The following is a 26,169-nucleotide window of genomic DNA, read 5'->3' as shown; positions in this document are numbered from 1 at the left end:
CAAACACAATTTTTATATAAAGAGAGTGAGAATTGGGAAATGTAAGATTGTATATTAGTAGTCTGAAACCCTGTGAATCTCTAATAGAGTTTAGGCTATTGCGGTTATGAACAATAGCTGTGTAACAGTAAGGCAAGCAGTTTTTTGGATGTGTGACCGACCGTTGAGCCCCACGGTATTTTAGCCCAGCTATGACTGCTTGCTCAGAAACAACCGATTTGATTTAGTTGACTTGGCGCACGCACACATTGCCTGCTCCACTACACCTTTTAATATGAGTTGCAGGATTGTGACTTACCTTCACATGTTAACTTTCACACTTCACAGACTGTAGGCTAAACACTGCAGAAGCCACATCACATGACCCCAACCTTCTGTCATATCACCTTTTGATGCGTAGCTGGATGTGACAGAATGTGTGTATAAGAAACAGGACAGGGTTTCGAAACCTGTGTGTGTGTGTGTGTGTGTGTGTGAGCGTCCGTGTGTGTGTGTGTGTGTGTGTGTGTGTGTGTGTGTGTGCGAGCGTCCGTGTGTGTGTGTGTGTGCGAGCGTCCGTGTGTGTGTGTGTGTGTGTGTGTGCGAGCGTCCGTGTGTGTGCGAGCGTCCGTGTGCGAGCGTCCGTGTGCGAGTGAGCGTCTGTGTGTGTGTGTGTGTGTGTGTGCGAGCGTCCGTGTGCGAGTGAGCGTCTGTGTGTGTGCATGAGCGTCTGTGTGTGTGTGAGCGAGCGTCTGTGTGTGTGTGTGTGAGCGTCAATATGCATGCATGCGTGTTGGTGTGTGTATGTTTCGGTGGGGGCTAGCTCAACCAGATTAAAGGGCATTGAAGCACACTCAATGCCAAGTCGCAAAGTCTGCCATACAGATGTGCCCAACAGTCTGTCCCTCTGTCAAGGTACTTCCTTCTCTCTCCCTTTTTCTTGTGTCTTACCCTGACTCATTCACTCCTTCACTCTTTCCCCTTTAGCTCTCTCGGACCATGTCTTTCCTGAATGCATATGTGTGTATACACTGAGTGTACAAAACATTAAGAACACCTTCTCTTTCCATGACATAGACCGACCAGGTGAATCCAGGTGAAAGCTAGGATCCCTTATTGATTGTTGAATCCACTTCAATCAGTGTAGTTGAAGGGGAGGAGTCAGGTTAAAGAATGATTTTTAAGCCTTGAGACAATTGAGACATGGATTGTGTATGTGTGCCATTCAGAGGGTGAATGGGTAATACAAAATATTGAAGTGCCTTTGAACGGGGTATGGTACTTTAGTAGGTGCCAGGTGCACCGGTTTGTGTCAAGAACTGCAGCGCTGCTGGGTTTTCACACTCAAACATTTCCCGTGTGTATCAAGAATGGTCCACCACCCAAAGGACATCCAGCCAACTTGACACAACTGTGGGAAGCATTGGAGTCAACATGGGCCAGCATCCCTGTGGAACGCTTTTAACACCTTGTAGAGTCCATGCCCAGACAAATTTAGGCTGTTCTCAGGTTCAATTCCCACGGGGGACCAGTATGAAAATGTATGCACTCACTACTGTAAGTCGCTCTGGATAAGAGCGTCTATTAAATGACTAAAATGTAAAATGTTTGGTATACTCAATGTATATGGAGTGCATGTAATGTATTACATGTGGTCATAATCATAACGCAGATGCTCTAATTTAATATAGGCAACAGTCAAAAAGCCATATGGTATCTTGTATTAGCCTTGGGAGAGTGGAAGAAAGCATTGATTAATTATAATACCAAATGGTAAAGAGTGGGGATCAGTGACAACTTGACAAGTCTCTGGTGTTGCTGCAGGAATATAGGTCATAGAAGATGCTTGGGTACTTGATCATGCATTCATTGCCTGCAGGGAAGAGCGTTGCGTTGGTGGCAGTGGGATGGAGAAAAAGAGGCAGAGCGAGAGAGACTCACATTGGTTTACCAGATGGATAAACTGGTGCTTGATAGCAAGACTATTCACAATCCTGTTTATTTTTTTTAAATTTTTTTACAACGGTCGAGAAGCAGACAAAACAGTAGTTATTATCATCTTATTTTACCAGTTACACAGCCTAAAGGGCGTTTGAAGTGTCGCAACTGGTTTGCACAGGGATTTTTCTTCAGGATGTGGATTCTCACAGGAAACGTGGAGTGAGGCAAAGCAATGTTCAAGAGCTTAATGAAGTCTTTGGGCTAAATGGAAAACCAGACGTGGAGGGCGTGAAGGTTGCTAACTGTGGACCTCGTCTTTTTTTGGTCTCTTCCTCTCAGGGTTCGGCTGGACACAGTAGCTCCACGGGTCAACCGGAAGGCCACAGCCAGCTAGCTCCAGGTGTCTCGTAAGTTGGGTTCCTGGTCAAAGGTCTTGGGTGGTCATGACCAGGGTGATCCTTTTGGTCCTTTTTTGTTTTTAAATTACGCGTTTTGGATTGGAGACGGACGACGGTGTCACCTTTGGTTTATTGATGAGGAGTGAAGGCAGAAGATCATTAGCTACTGGTAGAGATACATGAGCTTTGTGTTCGAAAGGCACCCATAGGATGTTGTTGTGGTAATAGTCTAAATCAAGCAGGCTCACACTCAGTTGACATGAGTGAGTGTGTCAGGCTGAGGCGAAGTGTACAGGTTATGTCTTCCGATCAGCTGACTGACGGTATATGTAACTGTTGTTGTATTGTATTGACTTTCCTTAAACAGGAACTGTATAGAAGATATTGATCAGCTGAGCAGTGTGTGGTGTTGAATTAAATAATCTGAACGAATAATGCTGCAGGCTATGTCACTTCTTTGGCTAAGAAAGCACAAAGTAAATAATTTGCAAACCTAGGTTTTGCGTGTTTAAAGATGGCATTTCCATATCCTTGTGCAATGGTTCTTGGAAGTGATGGTAATTTATTTACATAGACATTCCTATTCAACTGTGAAATCATCAGAGCCTGAGGTATCGGCAACTTCCATACCAAGAAATGATTGCCAGCGTTGCAAATGCTACATTTATATCAATTTTGATGCCAGCAGGCTGCCTACTGCCTCACTTTTTGGGAAATGCGCATTCTTCATAAATAGGCCATAGAGTGATTCATCTATCTCTCTTTGTCAACAGGATTCACACCCTCCATCTTCCCTGGTGATTCAATACGGTATGATGTGATACTGGAACATCAGTGAGCCAGTGGCGCCTGCTGGAAGAGTGGGATAGAGCATGGGATTGGCCCCCTGAGACAGGAAACACACTCTTATTCCTGAGGCGCTGAGGTCCCTGGCCCCTTAGGGCCACACGATAGACTGCGAGCAGCTCTGAGGTGAGTGGACTAATTGATGTGTGCCACTGCTATCTGCAATGCTTCTACTCTGCGTAAATGGTGAAATGAACTGTTAATAACAAGTGTGTTACTGGTGGGTAACCTTTTTGAGGTAGCTTTTAGTGTAGTTTTCGCGATGTTGCACACATGCTCCTATTGGTTAATGTCGACATCCACTTAGCAGGGCCTGTCATTGCTCCCTATAGAGAAAGTGGTCAATTGAGGACATGTTATTTGTTCAAATGGCATAAAGTGATTTGATCAAATCCTTTGTTTGTTGAAATTGGGGTTTACAAGGAGCACAATGGGAGCATTTTACAGCTAATATTGAGAAGGAGCTTTTCCTAGCTAGCTGATGTTGACCATTAGAATTAGCTAGCCTGACATATGTGCCGTGATCTTGAGTGTGTCCAGTTAATGACTTTCCATTGGTGTTGGTTACAACAGTGGGCCATGCCCAAGAGTTGAGTGTCACAGTGCTACAGGCTTAGCGGGATTAGACCCTCCAAGCTCATGTTGATCTGGGATATTTACTGACCACTGAGCCCCTCTATTGCATCTCCATTGAGGCTGGCCCGTACAGGAGAGAGTGAATGGAGTCGTCTGTCCAGGGTTCCAGGGTCAGTCCCTCCACTGTTGCACGGGGAGAGGAGTGGGGGGCAAAGCAAGGGGCTTCTCTGGTGACACGCAAAGCCAAAAGAAGAGCAAGATTGAGTGAAGGATAGAGCTCGGAAGTGAAGAAGGTAAAGAAACAGGAGTAATAGAGAGACCATCTGTTGATTAAATTATTTTCCATTTGAGATTCTCCTTGATGAATTATTCAAGTTTTCTTCAAAAGTAGGCAGTTTTTTTCTGCCTCTTTGTCTTTATTTGCTCTTTCCTTTCTCTTCTCTCGGCTTTCAGGAGTATATTATTGCTCTGGGCAGTTTACTCTCTCCCATGTTAATTAATGGACACTATTGATGCCAAATGGCACTATTCTGCTGCGGTTGTAATCTGCTGTGAGATTATTTAAATGCATGAGAGGAGGCTAATGTCTGTTTGGGGAAATGCTGTTTCATCAGCGGGACGGTCTATTTCTGGCGCCGAGGTTAAATTACTTTTTAATTTTCCTTTGATTTTAGATACATCGCTGTGCAGGATTCTGATCCACTCGGCTGTCGATTTGACTTAGTAGTTAATGAATATATTTTCAATCCATTCTTGGAATTCATGTGGAGTTCTTGGTTTTCATTCAACAGAGGTTTTACTGAACCACCAAATGATTTTAACAATGTTTTTGTTGCCGTTTTGGAAAAGAGGTAAAAAACTGGACAGAATCCACTACCCGTCTTCCTTACCAGCAGTAACGGGTGTAAAGGGATATTTTGAAAAATGTCTTGTGTCTTTGGGACTCAATTTCGGACCAGGTGCACAAACAGCACTGGCACTTGCAGCCACACATGCCTGCTAACAACTGCTAGCCCCCCAGGATGGCAAACATTCCAATGGAGAGAGGAAAGGGGTGGATGACTAATGTTGCTTTACACCACGGTGACCTGATTTTGGAAATCAAAATCGGGGAAACAGTCCTCACCACATTTTCGCTATAGTCCTTTCAAATAGCCAACTTTTAGTAATGATAACATAGGCTAGGAGAAGTAATCAATTTCTATCTAGTAAATGTCAAGTTTGGTAGCCTATGCTGTTGCATTAAACACTTTCTGGCCTTGGGCATGGTTCATGCAGTGGTTTCAATGTATCACTGATTCAACGTTTGCCTGAACATTCAAGGTATGCGGCAAAGCCGCGGGAGCAAACAAGTTTGGTACAGGGACAGACAAAATTTTTCCATGCAAATCTGATTGGATATAGCATTTTGATTATTGAAATATCAGACTCAATTTAACTCCTTTCTAAGGGCTAATGGGGACACCTCTAGCAGGGGACAGGCCACCAAAATCGTGGCCTGTCCCGATTTTGTTCTCTAACCCGAGGCAAAGATAATACACTCAAAATATTACCATAAAAGATGTAGGAAGGAAAAAATCTTGCTTGTTATCAGACCTCCATGACATTATTATTTTCACAACCATATCCCATTAGAGGGTGTCTACTGTATGTGAAACTGTGCTCTGATTCTCCATAATGGCCGTCCCTGTGGGAGCCCCTGGAGGGTCCCTGTAGCACATGCTACTCTTACTGTGTGGGTGTTCATGAGGATTAACTTCCTATGACAACTGATCTCACATTCCTCAACTCTCTGGGGACAAGTGTGTGTAATGTGTATGCATCTGTCTGTTTGTGAGTGTATACTATACACTATGAGGGGGGAGATGAGGGGTTTGTGGTGTTTGTGTGTGTGTCTATGTGTATGCACATTCGTTAGTGTGTGTATGAGGGTGTGCTTGAGAAATTGCTCTTTGCTAAGACGCAAATGTTTTTCTTTTTGACCATTTTAACTGAAAACAATCACAGTAAGGTACATAATTGTTACCCAGAAATGATTTGATATTGAGATAAAAACGGCTGCATTGGACCTTTTTAAGATGACAGAGAGATGGGTCAGCTATGCTTTCACACTGTCTGCTTGAGTTCTGTGTGTGTGTGTGTCTATTACGCATGAGAACTCCTTGGACACTAGCCATCTGACATTTACACATTCACACCTCATTGTTGGGCTGCTTCCTCACAGTAACTCACGAGGATATTTGATTACATTCCACTTCACACAGATGAGGTAGTCTGTTGACCTAAATCAAGCTCACTGTTGGTCTTCGGATGTGCCATCGTTCACCATCCAGCCATCCAACCTCGTCCTGTTCTCACTTTTGCTGATAGGGAGTTGAGTCCCTGTTCTAAGGCAAATGGTTGCTATTTCAAATGTCAATATGCTAGCTCTGTATGGGCTACTTTATCTGTGTGACTCCTGCGGATGGAGTGGAGAAGAGCAGGTTAATGTAGAGTAATCCTGCTATAACACTATTAGGTGGTAATCTAGGTCACGATCAGTCATTCATTTTGCTATGATGTAAGTGGACTAGTGACAGACTTAAACTGACAGTTCCTAAATGCCCAGAGTCATATGTGTGAAAGTGTTGACAGAGATAGACATACAGTGCTGATGAATGAGTGTCTTTGTTTGAATGTGAGTGTGTGTCATCTGTGGTGTATCATATCCTGAGGTTAGGTTTATACAGTTAGTGAATTGCCATTTCGCTCCCTCTGCCCCCGGGTCAAAATTCACTCTACTGTTGTCCCGCTGGCCCTGGTGTCAGACACTTTACCCCCCACATGCAGTACAGTAACCCCACTCACCCCATAACCCACCCCCTAAACTAATTCCACCCCCACGCTGGTGTGGTCCTGCTAGTTTCGGTGTCAGGCACTGCCCCACACACAAATACTGCACAATTTAAACACGTGCCCCCCAATCCCGCCTTCACCAAAACGCCTGTAAATATTGGACTAAATCGTGCCTTCCTGTATTATACTTATGCTAAAATGTTTATTCTATTTTACTGAGACATTTACTAGGTTCTTATCTTTTATTGTTTCTTATTGTTGTTGCGTTGTCGAGAAGGACACTGCAAGTAAGCATTTCATTGGACGGCGTATACTATGTGTATCCCGTACATACGACTAATAAAAACTTGAAACAGTGTGTGTATAGACACACACACACACACACACACACACACACACACGCACACTGCGCATACACACAGTACGTACAGTGTTCCCCTTCCAGCTTCCCCCTTCCCTTTTGATGTGTGGGGTGTTAATGGAGACCCTCTTATTTTGATGTATTTATTCATACTCCCTCCCTAGGCGGGGATTTGAGTCCCGCTTGGCTTGCCTTCTCTCCCTCCCTCCCTCTCTTTCTCAAAATAACCAAACTGGAATCCAACCGACTGAATTGGCCAAAATTAAACAGAAGGACTCTGTGTATCAGCAGGGTCCAGGCTGGTTTGGGGGCCTAATTGATACAGATATTATTACCACAAAAGCAAGAGATTTTTAATAAAGCACATCTTCAAAACAGGCAGTGTGAAGAACACCCAAAATGTCCCTCTCTGGGGGTAGTCCTCAAAATGTGTGTTTGTTCAAGAGTGTAATGTAAAACCTTTTGGCATGTATCCACTATCATTCTCTCTTGAAATTAGCCAATACTTACCTAAATAAGGAGATAATGAATAATTCCGGAAAGCTTATTATGGATGGTTGCCTCTGTGTAAGAACATCTGCTAAATGAATAAATGTATGAAAAAATAACTACACAGGGGCATGTAGTCATGTACTTGTCATGACTGAGACACAGCCCCTGTGCACCAGATAAACACTCAGAAGAACAGCTGATACTGCACTTGCTTTTCTTCTCTAACCGTAATACAAGATAGGAAAATATATTAAGAGGGCTGATTTTGTTTTATTATTTATCCAGGAAGTCCCATTGAGGTCAAAAGACCACTTTGACAAGGGAGACCTGGCCAAGAGGACAGCTCAATAAAAACACACACGTAGATTACAATGTGAATATTCAGTACTTTATCAAAACTGGCATCCAGATTTCAACCATCAATCGGGCCTCACCTCCCATCGGTGTTCGAGGGGTCTACTAAATCACTTGAGGCGAAAAAAACGTCCAGACCTCCTCTGCCATTTCCCCAACTGTCATCAACGGCAGCTCTATGGTGAAAAACATCTCGGTTCCTGGGGCAAAAACCCTGTGTTATCCTGGAGCACGAGTACAGGACATTACAAGGCTGCTTCCTACCGTTCTATGACAGCTGCCGGAGGCTGACGCTGTCATAGTCCATGTGGGGTCTAACGACATTAGGAGGGTTAGCTCGGAACTGCTGAAACTGGATTTGAAAGAACTGATTCTAGCTCTGAAAGACTCCAAAAAGTGGCTGACTATTTCAGGCCGGGTACCATCACTGGGCCGCGGCTGCGAAAGATTCAGCAGGCTACTGGCATTACACATCTGGCTAAAAGACTACTGTAGCTCTGTTGGCTTAACTTTTATAGATAACTTTGACACCTTTTGGAAAACAGAAGGTGCTCTACAGGAATGATGAATTGGTGCCTGGACCCTGTCCGTGCATTTCAAGGCCGCGTTGAGACAATGACTTATCAGTGACCTAAGCCCTGCTCAGATAATCCTTACCATTGTGTCGCTGAGTTGTCGTAGTGCTGCTGCAAATGTACATTGTCCCAGGGGTGTTGACAGTCATAATGTAAGTAATCTAATTTATGCTCCTCTAACTCCCATGAATGCCTCTGTCAATCCAACAGCTATTGTCAGCAGTAACGCCTATGAACCTGAGTTATACTGTTCGCACTGAGGTGGGTTGCCCTAGTAGGAAGCCCACTGTGTGCAGTTCACCCTGCACTATCAGCTCAAACATAAATATCATCTGATAAGCCTCCCAGTAAACCAATAAAAACAATCAAGCATCCCAGAAAAACGCTAAAAATACCCCAAATGTAACATATGTAGCCTAAAACAAGGTTCATGAAATCAATAATTGCTAGTAACAGATAACATTCATATACTGACTATCTCTGAAACTAATTTAGATAATACCTTTTGATACAGTGGTAGCAATACATGGTTACAACATCTACAGAAGAGACAGGAATTCCAATTGGGGTGGTGTTGCTGTTTTATATTCAGTCATATTCCTTTAAAGCTTAGAGAGGATCTCATGTCAAATGCTGTTGTAGTAATATAGATACAGATTCACCTGCCTCACCTAAAGCCTATTCTTGTGGGAAGTTGCTGTAGACCACCAAGTGCTAACAGTCAGTATATGGATAATATGTGTCAAATGCTTGATAATGTATGTGTTCCAGTATTAACAGAGGTATATTGATGAATGAAATCATCCACATGTATTGATAACGTCTTTACCAATGCTGCAGAAATCTGCTTTAAAGCAGCATCCACAGCCATCGGATGTAGTGATCATAATATAATAGCCATATCTAGGAAAACCAAAGTTCCAAAGTCTGGGTCTAATATAGTGTATAAGAGATCATACACAAGGTTTTGTAATGATTCCTATGTTGAAGATGTAAATAATATTTGCTGGTCTGTGGTGTGTAATGGAGAGCAACCAGATGCTTCCCTTGACGCATTTATGAAATGTCTTATTCCAGTTACTAATAAGAAAGACACAAAAAAAAAACTCTTAAATCCTCGTGGTTTGATGAGGAATTGAAAAATTGTGTGGTTGAGAGGGATGAGGTAAAAGGAATGGCAAATAAGTCTGGCTGCACAGCCGATTGGCAAACGTACTGTAAATTGAGAAATCATGTGACTAATCTAAACAAAAAGAAGAAGAAACTGTACAAAATATAAATGATATAAAGGATCATCGTAAAAAGCTTTGGAGCACCTTAAATTAAATCTTGGGCAAAAACGCGAACTCGACTCCATCATTCATTGAATCAGATGGCTCATTCATCACAAAACCCACTGATATTGCCAACTACTTTAATAATTTTTTTATTGGCAAATTTAGGCATGACAAATGGCTGATGATTGGCTGAAAGAAATTAATAATAAGAAGATTGTGGGAGCTGTTTTATTAGACCTCAGTGCAGCTTTTGACATTATTGATCATAATCTGCTGCTGGGAAAACGTATATGTTATGGCTTTATATCCCCTGCTAAATCGTGGATCGATTAAAGAACACAGAGGGTGTTCTTTAAAGCCAGACTCAGTAAGTGTCAGTTCGAAATCTGCTACGTCAGTATGTTTTATATTAATTATTTGTTATGTTAGGGCGACAAAACAAAACAATGGAATGTGTTTGCGTCAGACGTACACAGCAAGGCTATCTGAATCATTGTTCACACGACAAGACAGCTCCCTGGTACAACACTGCAACTGTCTTAGTAGTGTTACTATCAACGAAGAGAAAAAACCCTAACCGAAAACAACAAGATATTAGGAGGTCAAGAGTAAATATTGGTGACAGTTTTGAAAAGTGGCGGGAGTTCCGGAGTCAACTCCATCTTAGACACGATGCGTTTCTACTGGACAGGTATGCTTGACACTGACCGATACACCCACTTTCTTCCTTGTAGCTAACGTTAGCTGATGTGTTCGTCAATGACTAGCCGGCAAAATAACCTAATTAAGCGAACTATTTAAGTAACGTCTACTTCTAACAGTGACACTCTTGAAACAAAGTAGTTGTAAATGGTTACAAAGTTGTTAGCTCCCAGTACAAAGTGACATGCTCTGCTCTGTTATTCTTTGCTAGCTAGCTACAATGACACCGCAGCTTTCTACACCTACTGTCAATTTGTTACCGTTTGTGTGATGTGTAACATTGCTACCCAGCTTGGCTAGCTAGCTAACGATAAGTAAAAATTTAGCAACCCATTTACAAGGCCAGGATAGTTTGCCAAATAGTGTCTGTAATTTGGAGAATATGTGGTTGATATTGCAGCGGCAATACCTTTCGTATTTTCCTCAAAGTTACCAGAAGGGACTAAGAGATCCATCCACATCCACCCCTGCCAAAGATGGAGCATTCGAAGTGCATGCTCTGTCTAACACATTGTCATTGCGTCAAGCTCGACTGTGTTGTTCAGGTAAGATGGCATGACTTCGAACTAATAATAGCCTATTTTTTAACTTGTATGCAGTGGTAACCTACTCAAAAATGTCATATTATTTTACAGTGGGTGTGACTTTCTAAAAGAAGATCCTGATATATTCATAAATGACGTGTCCATACATGACAGGTAAGGTATCTTGAATGTAATTTAGAAAACTTGCAAAATATGAACATTTCATTCAAACATATACATTATGTTGCCCAATGATACAATTTAGGATAATGATTACTGTAATTCTTTTTCACATACAGTGCATTCGGAAAGTATTCAGACCCCTTTACCTTTTCCACATTTTGCCTTATTCTATAATGGATAAAAAAATATTTTAAAAATCCTCATCAATCTACACATAATACCCCATAATGACAAAGCGAAAACTTATTCTTAGAAATGTTCGCAAACAGATACCTTATTTACATAAGTATTCAGACCCTTTGCTATGAGACTCGAAATTGAGCTCAGGTGCATCCTGTTTCCATTGATCATCCTTGATGTTTCTACAACTTCATTGGAGTCCACCTGTGGTACATTTAAATTGATTGGACATGATTTGGAAAGACACACACCTGTCTATATAAGGCCCCACAGTTGACAGTGCATGTCAGAGCAAAAACCAAGCCATGAGGTGGAAGGAATTGTCCGTAGAGCTCAGAGACAGGATTGGGTCTAAGCACAAATCTGGGGAAGGGCACCAAAACATTTCTGCAGCATTGAAGGTCCCCAAGAACACAGTGGCCTCCATCATTCTTAAATGGAAGAAGTTTGGAACCACCAAGACTCTTCCTAGAGCTAGCCGCCCGGATAAACTGAGCAATCAGGGGAGAAGGGCCTTGTTCAGGGAGGGGACCAAGAACCCGATGGTCACTCTGACATAGCTCCAGAGTTCCTCTGTGGAGATAGGAGAACCTTCCAGAAGGACAACCATCTCTGCAGCACTCCACCAATCAGGCCTTTATGGTAGACTGGCCAGACAGAAGCCACTCCTCAGTACGATACAAGACAGCCGCTTGGAGTTTGCCCAAAGGCACCTAAAGGACTCTCAGACCATGAGAAACAAGATTCTCTGGTCTGATGAAACCAAGATTAAACTCTTTGGCCTGAATGGCATGCGTCACGCCTGGGGGAAACCAGGCACCGCTCATCACCTGGCCAATAACCATCTCTACGATGAAGCATGGTGGTGGCAGCATCATGCTGTGGGGATGTTTTTCAGCGGCAGGGACTGGGAGACTAGTCAGGAACGAGGGAAAGATGAATGGAGCGAAGTACAGAGAAATCCTTGATGAAAACCTGCTCCAGAGCGCTCAGGACCTCAGACTGGGGCGAAGGTTCACCTTCCAAAAGGACAACGACCCTAAGCACACAGCCAAGACAACGCAGGAGTAGCTTTGGGACAAGTCTGAATGTCCTTGAGTGGCCCAGCCAGAGCCCGGATTTGAACCTAACATCTCTGGAGAGACCTGAAAATAGCTGTGCAGCGACGCTCCCCATCCAACCTGACAGAGCTTGAGAGGATCTGCAGAGAAGAATGGGAGAAACTCCCCAAATACAAGTGTGCCAAGCTTGTAATGTTATACCCAAGAATACCTGAGAAGGGTCTAAATACTTATGTAAATGTGATATTTCCAGTTTTTGCTTTGTCATTAGAGTAAGGCTGTAACGTAACAAAATGTAGAAAAAGTGAAGGGGTCTGAATACTTTCCGAATGCACTGTAAGTATGAACCAAATGAGTATTGGTGACACACACTGCCAGTTTCATCAGTGTGGATCAGAATCAGTACAACCGACCCATAAACAGTGTGCAAGTATATTTTATTTTTGTAGCTTTCTGTTGTAACTTTTTTGATACTCCGAATGGTCTAATACAACTACAGTCTTTCAATCTGTAACTCATGCACCCTTTTCATTATTCTGCTATTTCTTGTAGTATTGATTGGGTAGAGGACATCAGGAAAACATCAGAAGAGGAAATGGAAGAGGATGTGCCATCAGTTGGATACAATCGGATGAGGAAGTGACATCGGAGGAGGACAGCTCTGATGACTACATCCCTCCTTTTTGTGTAAAGTAGGTCTCAAAACCATGTTAGTTTTTTTACATTACAGACCTACTTAAAGATATCCATAAATACCTGGCTTTTAAGTACTGTAAATCATATATATGTTATATATATTTGTATATGTTTGATGGGACAACAAACATAAGGCTAACTGCAGAGCTGGAGGCATTCCAGAATCATATTCTGATGTATGCCGGCACTCGTCTGTTCTGCACATGCGGACTATTATGTACATCGCCGGTCAGAACCAGAACCTGCCCAAACTAGTTCAGTGCAGCAGCTCATTTTACTGCCTATATCTTGATATTGTAATAATAATTACTCTTTCTTTGCTGTTCTGTGTTCTATACCCTCAGCTACTATAGAAACTTTAAAAAGAAATATGGACAGTGTTTGCGAAGAAGATCCCAAAACCCTACAGTTAAATCCCTGATCTGCAAGAAGGTGTGGTCAGACAGAGGTTGGCATCCAACGTAGGAATGCCAAGGATCATCCCTCGTGTAGCCAGTGACCCAAGGAATCTTGGCCTTCTCCCTGACATTCCACCACCGCTCATCCAGGAGCTGTAGGGTCAAACAGAGTGTTTCTAGATGTATATTTTCCTCCCTCTTCCGAGGATCTGAACAGTGACAATGACTGGAACCCCATGTCCACATGCGCACGCACACACACACACGCACGTATAAGCTCACATACACACTGAATACCAATAGCTAACAATTAGTTCCTATAGTTTCTAGTAAATAACAATTACAAATAACCACCATTATGTTCTTGTCCATTGTGTTATTTTACAGTCTCCTCTACTAAATTAAATAGACCTCATTTGCTTATAAATAGCAATAATTGATAATTTATTGTACAGTCCCCTCTACACAATCCACCTGTAAATATATACATAGTCTCCTGAGTGGCGCAGTGGTCTAAGGCACTGCATCGCAGTGCTAACTGTGCCACTAGAGATCCTGGTTCGAATCCAGGCTCTGTCGCAGCCGGCCGTGACCGGGAGACTCCACAATTGGCCCAGCGTCGTCCAGGGTAGGGGAGGGAATGGCCGGCAGGGATGTAGCTCAGTTGATAGAGCATGGCGTTTGCAACGTCAGGGTTGTGGGTTCGTTTCCCACGGGGGGCCAGTATGAAAAAAAACAAACAAAAAAAACAAACAAACATGTATTCACTAACTGTAAGTCGCTCTGGATAAGAGCGTCTGCTAAATGACTAAAATGTAAATGTAAATATACAGAAGTATGTGGACACTCCTTCAAATTAGTGGATTTGGCTATTTCAGCCACACCCGTTGCTGACAGGTGTATAAAACTGAGCACACATTCATGCAATCTCCATAGCCAAACATTGGCAGTAGAATGGCCTTACTGAAGAGCTCAATGACTTTCAACGTGGCACCGTCATAGGATGCCACCTTTCCAACAAGTCAGTTTGTCAAATTTCTGTCCTGCTTGAGCTGCCCTGGTCAAATGTAAGTTCTGTTATTGTGAAGTGGAAATGTCTAGGAGCAACAACTGCTCAGCCGCAAAGTGGTAGGCCACACAAGCTCACAGAACGGGACCGCCGAGTGCTGAAGCGCATAGCGTGTAAAACTTGTCTCTCCTCGGTTGCAACACTCACTACTGAGTTCCAAACTGCCTCTGGAAGCAATGTCAGCACAAGAACTGTTCGTCGGGAGCTTCATGAAATGGGTTTTCATGGCCGAGCAGCCGCACACAAGCCTAAGGTCACCATGCGCAAAGCCAAGCGTCGGCTGGAGTGGTGTAAAGCTCGCCGCCATAGGACTCTGACGCGTTCTCTTGAGTGATAAATCACGCTTCACCATCTGGCAGTCCGACTGACAAATCTGGGTTTGGCTGAAGCCAGGAGAACACTACCTGCCCAAATGCATAGTGGCAACTGTAAAGTTTTGTGGAGGAGGAACAATGGTCTGGGGCTGTTTTTCCTGGTTCGGGCAAGGCCCCTTAGTTCCAGTGAAGGGAAATGTTATCGGTACAGCATGCAATGACATTCTAGACGATTCTGTGCTTCCAACTTTGTGGCAACAGTTTGGGGAGGGCCCTTTCCTGTTTCAGCATGACCATGCCCCCCATGCACAAAGCGAGGTCCATACAGAAATGGTTTGTCGAGATCGGTGTGGAAGAACCTGACTGGCCTGCACAGAGCCCTGACCTCAACCCCATCGAAAACCTTTGGGATAAATTGGAACGCCGACTGCGAGCCAGGCCAAATCGCCCAGCATCAGTGCCCGACCTCACTAATGCTCTTGTGGCTGAATGGAAGCAAGTCCCCGCAGCAATGTTCCAACATCTAGTGGAAAGCCTTTCCAGAAGAGTGGAGGCTGTTATAGCAGTAAAGGGCGGACCAACTCCATATTAATGCCCATGATTTTGCAATGAGATGTTCGACGAGCAGGTGTCCACATACTTTTCGTCATGTAGTGTACCTTATGAATACTTTGTCACTCATGAATGTTGTCTTATGTCTAAATAAATATAGTTACTCACCGTCAAATTATTTGTTCTATGATTCTGTTTCATATAAACATTTTGAACTATTTGTGGAATAAATAAATAATTTTGCACTTACACTATGTTCAACCTTTGTCTGTAACATCAGTTGTTTTCATTAAAGAGTGGGTTAGAGTTAGCGAACACATAAACAAACAAAACCGTTCAAAATGCATGGACAGAATTCTCTAGGTCAGTCTGCCAGGATTTAATCCTTTATACTGGCCATTGAGGTCAGGGAAAGCGTCTCTGATGTGCCACACGCAGCAGCTTGGAATAACAATTCTGTGGCCCTGCCGAAGCATGCCATGCTGCCAACAGATGAACTGCCGGTAGGCAGCATGCCTGTACTATGCATGGTCTTCTCCCTGTTCCTCGCTCTCATCCAGGGCTAACCGTTCATTCTTATAAACCCTGATGTTCCTCAGGTTTCCAGGCTCCAGGCAGTAAGTGTATATGTGTGGCGTTGTACTGATGCAGATATTTGGCACCCCACCACAGCACTTCTTCTCAATGTCAGTTGGCATTTCATGCCACCTGCCACAGGTGCACCAAAAAGGGCCTCCCCCCACACCTCCTTGGTTGGCCTGGATGAGATGGACCACATCAAAAAAGTGCTCCTGGTGTCCTCTCCAGCATCATCATCAAGACACCATGCCTCTCTCTCCCCGACAGCTGTTCAAGATACACCTAAAGTTAATGAGTAAAAAAGAAAAAGAGCTATATTTCCTGGTTGACATGAGTGCCAGAGTTGACAATCTGGTCTAGATTTGGTTTAGACTAATCAAACATGGTGTAATGTAGTTTACAAACCTCCACCTGTGCACGTCCATCTTGACAATGATGATCAACTCTCTCTCTGTCAGCCAGGGATATTTCCCAGATTCCGCCTCTGCCCCTTTTACCTCTCCCCCTGTTCCCTCCCCTGGCCCTGTTTGATCAACTTGCCCTGCTCTCTACATGGGCCCCTGTCTCTACACTGGCCCTCAGCAATCCTCCACGGACCCTTGGACCTCTGCCCCTGGCTCTCCCTCTCTGTGTAGGCCTATGTGTGCCATGTTCAGGCAGCAGATTTTCCTAAAAGCAATCATTCAAGAATTAGGATCACCTTTATCCACCAAGTACATTTACCTGTACCAGAAATTTGAAATTGTGCTGCCAGCAATTGACAAAAAATATACTCTATGTAAGAATAGCAATTAGTAGATGGTAATATTATTTGCTTTAAATTTTTCGTAGACCTAGCTATGACTGATAGCTACCTAACTTAGCTACAACTATTGATAAATTCATATGGTCATTAGATATTAGCTATATTACCTCGCCATGTCTGATAACGTTAGCTCTTTTGGATTTTTATGTTGTGGAAGGAAGACAAACGTGACTAATTAGCTAACACAAATATACTCAAAATGTTTTGCTAATACATGAAATGAAAACAAGCATTTTTTATTATGACAAGCCTAACATTAGCTAACTGTTAGCTCGCTAGCTAGCTAGCAATCTAACTAATTTAATCAGCTAGCTACTAGTAGCTGCCTTGTCTAGCCAACAGGCAGAACAAAGCTAAACACTACAGAACATGCAGAACAGGTTGGCAGAAACTAGCTATTTTCCAGAACAGAACAAAGTGTACATTATAATTGATGATGGCTAATTACATAAAATAATTGAATGTTTTATTTCAAAAAGTACTCTTACCAGTGTCTTTGGTTATAGTCCGACTGGATCTACAGCAAGCCTAAACGGCACTACGGCAGAGTGACAGTTAAGCCCTACGTCATCACGTCGCCTGGCTGAGAAATCAGCTGCAAAATGTAAACACACCTGAAGGGGGGGAAATTGAAAAAAGCTCCAGTATTTCCAGTGCTGTGGCATGAAAGCACTGAATACGTCTAATTAAGACTTAATATCTGTTATTTGAGAGAGATAAACCAAAATTGAAAATGCATTATTTTATTTTGCACTTACTGAGTCTGGCTTTAATGGAAGCGCCTCTAACATAACCCAGGTAGTTAGGCATTCCCCAGGGCAGCTGTCTAGGCCCCTTTGAAAAAAAGTAATCTTTACTAATCACCTGCCTCTGGCACTGAGTAAAATCTGTGTGTATGCTGATGATTCAACGCTATACATGCCAGCTACCACAGCAAGTGAAATCACTGCAACACTTAACAAAGAGCTGCAGTCAGTTTTAGAATGGGTGGCAAGAAAGAAGCTAGTCCTAATTATTTCAAAAACCAAAAGCATTGTATTTGGGACAAATCATTCACTAAACCCTAAACCTCAACTTAATATTGTAATGAATCTGGAAATTGAGCAAGTTGAGGAGACTAAACTGCTTGGTGTAACCCTGGATTGTAAACTGTCATGGTCAAAACATATTGATGCAATGGTAGCTAAGATAGGGAGAGGTCTGTCCGTAATAAAGCGCTGCTCTTCTTGACATCGCTATCAACAAAACAAGTCCTACAGGCCCTAATTTTGTCGCACCTGGACTACTGCCCAGTCATGGTCAAGTGACACAGAGGGACAGGGCAGCACTGCTGGCCCTTAAGCTAACATATTAATAACATGCATGTCAATCTCTCCTGGCTCAAAGTAGAGGAGAGATTGACTGCATCACTACTTGTCTTTGTGAGAGGTATTTACATGTTGAAAGAACCGATCCGTAATAAAATACAATCAATTATATAAAAACAACTTCCTCTCGCACAGCAAGAGCATGGTTAAATGAATATGCTTTTATTGATTAATGAGCTATTATTATGTTTCACACTGTAAACAGTGTTTGAGTACATTAATCCAAACGTGAACTCTTGCAGCTCCGGAGGAGTAGTGTCGCTGATGGTTAGCGGGTTTGAATGAACAGGGCCCAAGGTCGGTAGTGTTCAGGTAGATGTACATAAGTGGCGGTCGGTGCCGTTTTAAGATGAGTGAGGTAGATTTTTTTTTTTTTTATGAGCATGACCTTTTCTATTACAGCATATTAGATTACTGTCATTCATATTCCATTCACCCAGTTCAATGTAACATGGATAGGTTTAGGCTACTACATGATACTCAAATTTTCCCTATACCCATCATGAGGTTGCTACAACCTAGCCTATGAATGAAAGTTTACAACGTAGGTGCACACAGGTCGAGAGAAAAATTTGAGGTGACAGACAGTGAGACATGGACAGACAGTGACACATTCATACCGCTTTGCACACTAGCTGATCTAGGGTGTAATCATTAGTCCAACAGATGCAAACAAGAGTTTATATTGGACAAATTCAGGTCTGTTTATCCTCGTTTTGTTCCATTTAAGAAACGTTTTTCTACAGAATCGGCGGAATAAATACACCCCTGATCACACGTAAACACAGTTCACTTTCATAACAGCCACGTTGTATTCCTTCTCGTATCTATGCGCTCTCCTCCTCTCATATTTTCCCTTCGTCACTTGTGGACGTCAATGCACAACACATCAGCTGTATGTGACCAGGCGAAAAAACCTTTCCAAGCCAAACCATTTCATAACTGCTACACATAGCCTACATCGTTGTCACCATATTAGCTAAAGTAACGTCATAGTCAACATAGCTAATATAACTAATGCGTTAGTAAACCTGCTACAATCATGCAGTAATGTTAGTGTACAGTGTTTAAGCAGTTTAGCACTTACACCGACGGGCCCCGGTGGCAATAAATTAGTAAAACCAAAAGCTTACCTTGACTTGGAAGAGTTCCAGTGTTGTGTTGGATCGTCACAGCCAGCTAGCTAACATAGCATCCCTCTGTTTGAGCTGGGTGTTTGAGTAGGGTAAACTAACTAGCTAGCTGCATTTGCTAGATAAGTAAGTGAAAGTGAAAAAAATATATAGCTCTCTCTTTTGCTTGTCCTTAATTTTTGAAGAAATTCATTTAACTGTTCGACTATTGTCTTTCTCTCTCTTTGAGTCAACTACTCACCACATTTTATGCCCTGCAGTGCTAGCTAGCTGTAGCTTATGATTTCATACTAGATTCATTCTCTGATCCTTTGATTGGGTGGACAACATGTCAGTTCATGCTGTAAGAGCTCTGATTAGGTTGGAGGACGTCCTCCGGAAGTTGTCATAATTACTGTGTATGTCTATGGAAGGGGGTGATAACCATGTCCCTCCCAGGTTTTGTATTGAAGTCAATGTACCCAGAGGAGGATGGAAGCTAGCTGTCCTCCAGCTACACCATGTTGCTACTCTACAGAATGCTGTTGAGGCTACTGTAGACCTTCTTTGCAAAGCAGTGTGTTTTAATCAATTATTTGGTGACGTGAATATATTTAGTATAGTTCTATCTAAAAAGGATAACATTTAAATGTTTTACTATTTTTATTTTTATGAAATTCACTGAGGAGGATGGTCCTCCACTGATGTACATCTACCGGATGCGCAACAACTAAGTACTGTCTCTATGTGAATTACAGTTCGGAGCAGTCTGACCACATGTAGTGAAAATCTAGCTTTAGGCTGTTGAGCTTGAAACACCCTGTCCTGTTTCTCTGTGAGATGCAGGGAGAGAGCCAATGTATAATTCAGATGGTAGATCTCTAATTGAGAGGGGAGCTGTAAACCCTCATTGATTTTGTCACCAGTGTCTGTGTCCTTGTTGGTCCCTGGAGGGTCTTCCTTACACCGGGGCAGACCAGGCTGAACAGGGAGACTCACTGTGGGTGTTCGCATTGAGATACTTATCTTATAAGGTACACTATATATACAAAATTATGTGAACAGCCCATCAAATTAGTGGATTCGGCTATTTCAGCCACATCCGTTGCTGACAGGTGTATACAGTGAGGGAAGAAAGTATTTGATCCCCTGCTGATTTTGTACGTTTGCCCACTGACAAAGACATGATCAGTCTATAATTTTATTGGTAGGTTTATTTGAACAGTGAGAGACAGAATAACAACAAAAAAATCCAGAAAAATGCATGTCAAAATTTTATAAATTGATTTGCATTTTAATGAGGGAAATAAGTATTTGACCCTTCTGCAAAACAAGTGCTCAGTTGGTAGAGCATGGCGTTTGCAACGCCAGGGTTGTGGGTTCGATTCCCACGGGAGGTATGAAAAATAATAATGTATGCACTCACTAACTGTAAGTTGCTCTGGATAAGAGCGTCTGCTAAATGACTAAAATGTAAATGTAATGACTTAGTACTTGGTGGCAAAACCCTTGTTGGCAATCACAGAGGTCAGACGTTTCTTGTAGTTGGCCACCAGGTTTGCACACATCTCAGGAAGGATTTTGTCCCACTCCTCTTTGCAGATCTTCTCCAAGTCATTAAGGTTTCGAGGCTGACGTTTGGCAACTCAAACCTTCATCTCCCTCCACAGATTTTCTATGGGATTAAGGTCTGGAGACTGGCTAGGCCACTCCAGGACCTTAATGCGCTTCTTCTTGAGCCACTCCTTTGTTGTCTTGGCCATGTTTTTGGGTCATTGTCATGCTGGAATACCCATCCATGACCCATTTTCAATGCCCTGGCTGAGGGAAGGAGGTTCTCACCCAAGATTTGACGGTACATGGCCCCGTCCATCGTCCCTTTGATGCAGTGAAGTTGTCATGTCCCCTTAGCAGAAAAACACCCCCAAAGCATAATGTTTCCACCTCCATGTTTGACGGTGGGGATGGTGTTCTTGGGGTCATAGGCTGCATTCCTCCTCCTCCAAACACGGCGAGTTGAGTTGATGCCAAAGAGCTCCATTTTGGTCTCATCTGACCACAACACTTTCACCCAGTTCTCCTCTGAATCATTCAGATGTTCATTGGCAAACTTCAGACGGCCCTGTATATGTGCTTTCTTGAGCAGGGGGACCTTGCGGGCGCTGCAGGATTTCAGTCCTTCACGGCGTAGTGTGTTACCAATTGTTTTCTTGGTGACTATGGTCCCAGCTGCCTTGAGATCATTGACAAGACCCTCCCGTGTAGTTCTGGGCTGATTCCTCACCGTTCTCATGATCATTGCAACTCCACGAGGTGAGATCTTGCATGGAGCCCCAGGCCGAGGGAGATTGACAGTTATTTTGTGTTTCTTCCATTTGCGAATAATCGCACCAACTGTTGTCACCTTCTCACCAAGCTGCTTGGCGATGGTCTTGTAGCCCATTCCAGCCTTGTGTAGGTCTACAATCTTGTCCCTGACATCCTTGGAGAGCTCTTTGGTCTTGGCCATGGTGGAGAGTTTGGAATCTGATTGCTTCTGTGGACAGGTGTCTTTTATACAGGTGTCTTTTATACAGGTAACAAGCTGAGATTAGTAGCACTCCCTTTAAGAGTGTGCTCCTAATCTCAGCTCGTTACCTGTAAAAAAGACACCTGGGAGCCAGAAATCTTTCTGATTGAGAGGGGGTCAAATACTTATTTCCCTCATTAAAATTCAAATCAATTTATAACATTTTTGACATGCATTTTTCTGGATTTTTGTTGTTGTTATTCTGTCATTTCAGTCGCTGTGGTAGCTGACGTGTATAGTGTTGAGTCATCCGCATACATACACACTGGCTTTACTTTCATGAAATGGGTTTCCATGGCCAAGCAAAGACAAAAACTGTTCTGGGGTTAGTAGTAGGGGGATGCAAAAGGGAGCTATGCTGTAGTAAGAGAGAAGTGTGACGATTTCACTTTGCACACAGTTCTATCACACAAACGCACGCACACACACGTTTAGTGCTATATAAACATTATGATAAAACAACATTTGCTGACGGATGTGTTTTTGTCAGTAACGTAATGAAGCTGTTGTTAAAAGGGAAGTGAGGATGTTGTTTTTGGGTTTGTGTTGTGAGGTATTTTGTTTGTCTGAGTCGGTCCACATGAGGAACAGTGTTTTGCAGAGAAGTCTTATTATTGCAGTTCTTCCTACTGTAACACAAACCATAGGTGCTGATCATGGAGCTTCAGACCTACAATCATGCTACTTTAAAAATTTCTCCATTCATAACAGTTGTGTGTTATAGTGGTCCTCTGTAGCTCAGCTGGTAGAGCACAGCGCTTGTAACGCCAAGGTAGTGGGTTCGATCCCCGGGACCACCCATACACAAAAAAATAATAATTATGCACCCATGACTGTAAGTCGCTTTGGATAAAAGCGTCTGCTAAATGGCTTATTATTATTATTATTATTATTATTATTATTATTATTATTTATTGTTACTGATGTTCTTTCAAAGAACTGATGCGTCACCCGTTTTGGGGGAAATTTGCTGATATAGGCAGAAATATATTACTGACCATACTTAATTGTCAATGTAACCTCGATTTCCATTATGAATGCCTCATACATGGGGAACTATAGAAATCCAGTAGACGGCGGCTGGTTAAAGGGTGTCTTTCTTGAGGCATGTGGCTGAACGCTTCAGTAATGATAGTGTTAGCGTGGGCTTGTCTGACTCAGTGGGGGTGTGTCTGAACAAGTGTATGGGTAATGGAGCTTATAGAGCCAACTACAGTGACTATCAGTGACTAGCGTAAGACCCAGAGCCACACCGTGAATGCATCCCAAATGGCATACTATTCCATATATAGTGCAATACTGTTAACCTTGTTAAAAGTAGTGCACTATAAAGAGAATAGTGTGCTATTTGATACGCAGCCTGTATGTTTCAGAGCCACGTAGTTTTATTAGCTGCTCAGGCTAGGAACCCTTTAGCTTGACATGGCTAAATGTGTCTTTCCCATTAAGAGGCTATTCACTGCCTCCCTCAGGCCTTGAAGAAAGCCAGCCAAGTTGGGGTAACATGTTAATGACGCACTCCAATTTGACTGAGTAGTGTAGGTGGTTTTTAAGCTTTGAGTAAGATTTACAATGAATTTATTACATATGGCAAATAAACTTTAACTTAATTCGAAGCATTTTGCTTGTGTGAAACCCTAGCGTGTCAGGCTGTATTTTTCAAAGAGAGGGGTATCCTCCCAGACAGTCAGGTATTACAATGGTTCAAGTCCTACTCCAGTGTCCTTTTCAGCTGATTTATCACCTGATTTACTTAACAAAAGGCACATCTTAATAGGTGGTTCAGGTGTTCTCTGAAATTAAAGTGTGAAGTTTGCATTTGTGTCTGAAAAACAACATTTTGCTCTAAACATATTTTTGGTGTACATTTAATGTATTTATACATGGGATATTGTTTTCCAACAGGAAAAGTTCAAAAACAGCGAGGGTGTGTGTAAGTCTCTCAGCAGTGTGTCTACAGTCTACTCTAGCTGTCAACCATTTGCCCTGGGGTAGTGAGAGACGAACCACAATGCACAGTCGACAGCGAGGACCTTTGAGCATTAGGACAACGCCAACCATATACAGTAGGGGAGACAAAACATGCACTGTTTCAACTCTTCAAGAACAGAGAGAACCTTTTGAGTTTGAGTTTATAAACGTATACTAGGCTGCTTCTTTTAACTACAGAGCCCCAATGTAAAACATTCCCCATCTGACCACACTATCACCCTCTTCCTCTCCCCCAGACGTGAGTCGTCTCTCTCACCCTGAGAGGCGCTTTAGTCACGGGAGGAAGTTATATACAGAATTCCACACACCAAGAAATTCGTGAAGAGGGCACGACTACGCCTTTTCCCCCTCAGGAGACTAAGATTTGGCTTGGGTCCCCAGTTCCTCAAAAAGTTCTACAGCTGCACCATCGAGAGCATCCTGACCGGTTGCATCACCTCCTGGTATGGCAACTGCTCGGCATCTGACCGTAAGGCGCTTCAGAGGGTAGTGCGTACGGCCCAGTACATCACTGGGGCCAAGCTTCCTGCCATCCAGGACCTAAATACTAGGTCCTGTTTTTACACTGCTGCTACTCGCTGTTTATTATCTATGCATAGTCACTTTACCCCTACCTATATGTACAAATTACCTCAACTAACCTGTACCCCTGCACATTGACTCGATACCGGTACCCCCTGTATATAACCTCATTGTCTTTTTTTATTTAATAAATATTTTCTTAACTCTATTTTCTTAAAACTGCATTGTTGGTTAAGGGCTTGTAAGTAAGCATTTCACGGTAAGGTCTACACCTGTTGTATTTGGCGTATGTGACAAATAAAAATGGATTTGATTTGATTCTCTTTTCCACCACAGGGAAGGAGATAGATAGAGGGTGGTCTAAGAACAGACGCTACTTTCCCTACCCTTTCTAATCCCAACATACCCCATGGACTGTAAATCAATGCAAAGATTCCAACCCACCCCTGCTGTCTGACAACAGGTCCAAAATAGGGTCACAGTAGAATACATTTTATTTTCAAGAAATGTAATGTCTTTATAGGAGAGTGTATGGGGGTGGTTTGTCAGTGTGGTATGACCGTTTATGTGAAAGGTAGATTCCAAATATTGAGTGCTGTATTATAGATGTAAATTCCCCATTTGACATAGCATGCCGTTTTTCCTTGGGAGGAGGAAGGGCAGTCCTGTGGTTGGTGGGTGGGTGGGTGTGATAGTAGCAGGGTAGGCCCAGGAGTCAGGACCACATAGTATCAATGAATGGTGGGGGGGGATTTGGTGTGTGGGTGGTGGGTAGGCATGTATCCATGTTTAGCGGCTGGTGGTGGTGTGGGTGTTTTCTTCCAGCACGAGACAGGCTGACAGTGTGTGTCTGTGACTAGACACATACAGACACACACATACAGACACACATTTTTACATTACATTTACGTCATTTAGCAGACACTCTTATCCAGAGCGACTTACAGGAGCAATTAGGGTTAAGTGCCTTGCTCAAGGGCACATCGACAGATTTTTCACCTAGTCGGCTCGGGGATTAGAACCAGCGACCTTTCGGTTACTGGCACAACGCTCTTAACCACTAAGCTACCTGCCGCCCACATACGGCAGGTAGCTTACAACCTGCCACCATCTTTACCCTAAGTGTGTAGTAGTTTGTAGTAGCCACCTGTCTTGGTGGGGACGAAACATGTCTCTACACCAGTCTAATTCCATCTCTGCACCCTCAGCATATGGTCCATGGAAAAACATTCTGCGGCCGGCAGCTCATTCACCTTTCACCCCTTAAAAACAAAATCTTCCATTTTGAAGTATTCATCTATTTTTAACTGTTATTATTAGATTTTGCAACCATAGTTCAAATGTTAATAGATCTAAGATTAAAGTAGCCTGGAGCTTGCTCTATAGATGAAAGACATCGTTTAATCTACAATCGTAGAGTGTAGAAAACCTCCACTCCCTGGCCCCTCCCCCTCAGTTTATAATTCCTCTTATTCCTCACAGAATAAAACCAGAAATTTTACATTATCGATTCACAATTAGGAGAGCTCCACTTCCCCATTCAAGTCATTGTGTGTGACTTTATTAGACTGCAGCCTCTCTCTTTCAGGGGCTGGAAATCCTCTTAGCTGGCAGCCCCCTGTCCCCGCTCAACTCAAAATGTGTGGATGGAGCTGGGCGGATGTACACTACTCTCCCCTCCCCAGGCTTTGTCTATAGGCTAACTCTGTCCCTTTTGGAAACATTAACCCCCTCTTTGACTTCCCCCCTCCCTCCCTGCTCCCTCCCTCCCTGCTCCCCCTCAGCCAGCTAGCAGCTACAGAGTTAATTCTGGGCACAAGGAGAGGAGGAGGAGCAGCACACAGGGGCTCGTCCACAGCTGTTGTAGTAGGCAGGGTTAGTCTATGAGTGGAGGAGGGCCTGCCTCTCTC

General features: G+C 43.1%; 1 protein-coding gene across 1 annotated transcript in view; it reads left to right on the top strand.

Annotated features, from left to right (window-relative positions):
• The window catches only part of LOC121577823 (nck-associated protein 5-like), a 118,343-nt gene that overhangs the window by 32,640 nt on the left and 59,534 nt on the right, over positions 1-26,169 (top strand). Inside the window, exon 2 of the mRNA XM_041891740.2 lies at positions 3,092-3,290. The gene's annotated coding sequence lies outside the window, so the exon portion shown is untranslated. The remainder of the gene's footprint in view (positions 1-3,091; positions 3,291-26,169) is intronic.

Source organism: Coregonus clupeaformis, unplaced genomic scaffold (assembly GCF_020615455.1).
Source record: "Coregonus clupeaformis isolate EN_2021a unplaced genomic scaffold, ASM2061545v1 scaf0005, whole genome shotgun sequence".
Lineage (NCBI taxonomy): Eukaryota > Metazoa > Chordata > Actinopteri > Salmoniformes > Salmonidae > Coregonus > Coregonus clupeaformis.
The sequence above is the reverse complement of the archived record's forward strand: the minus strand, read 5'-3'. Positions and strand labels throughout refer to the sequence as shown.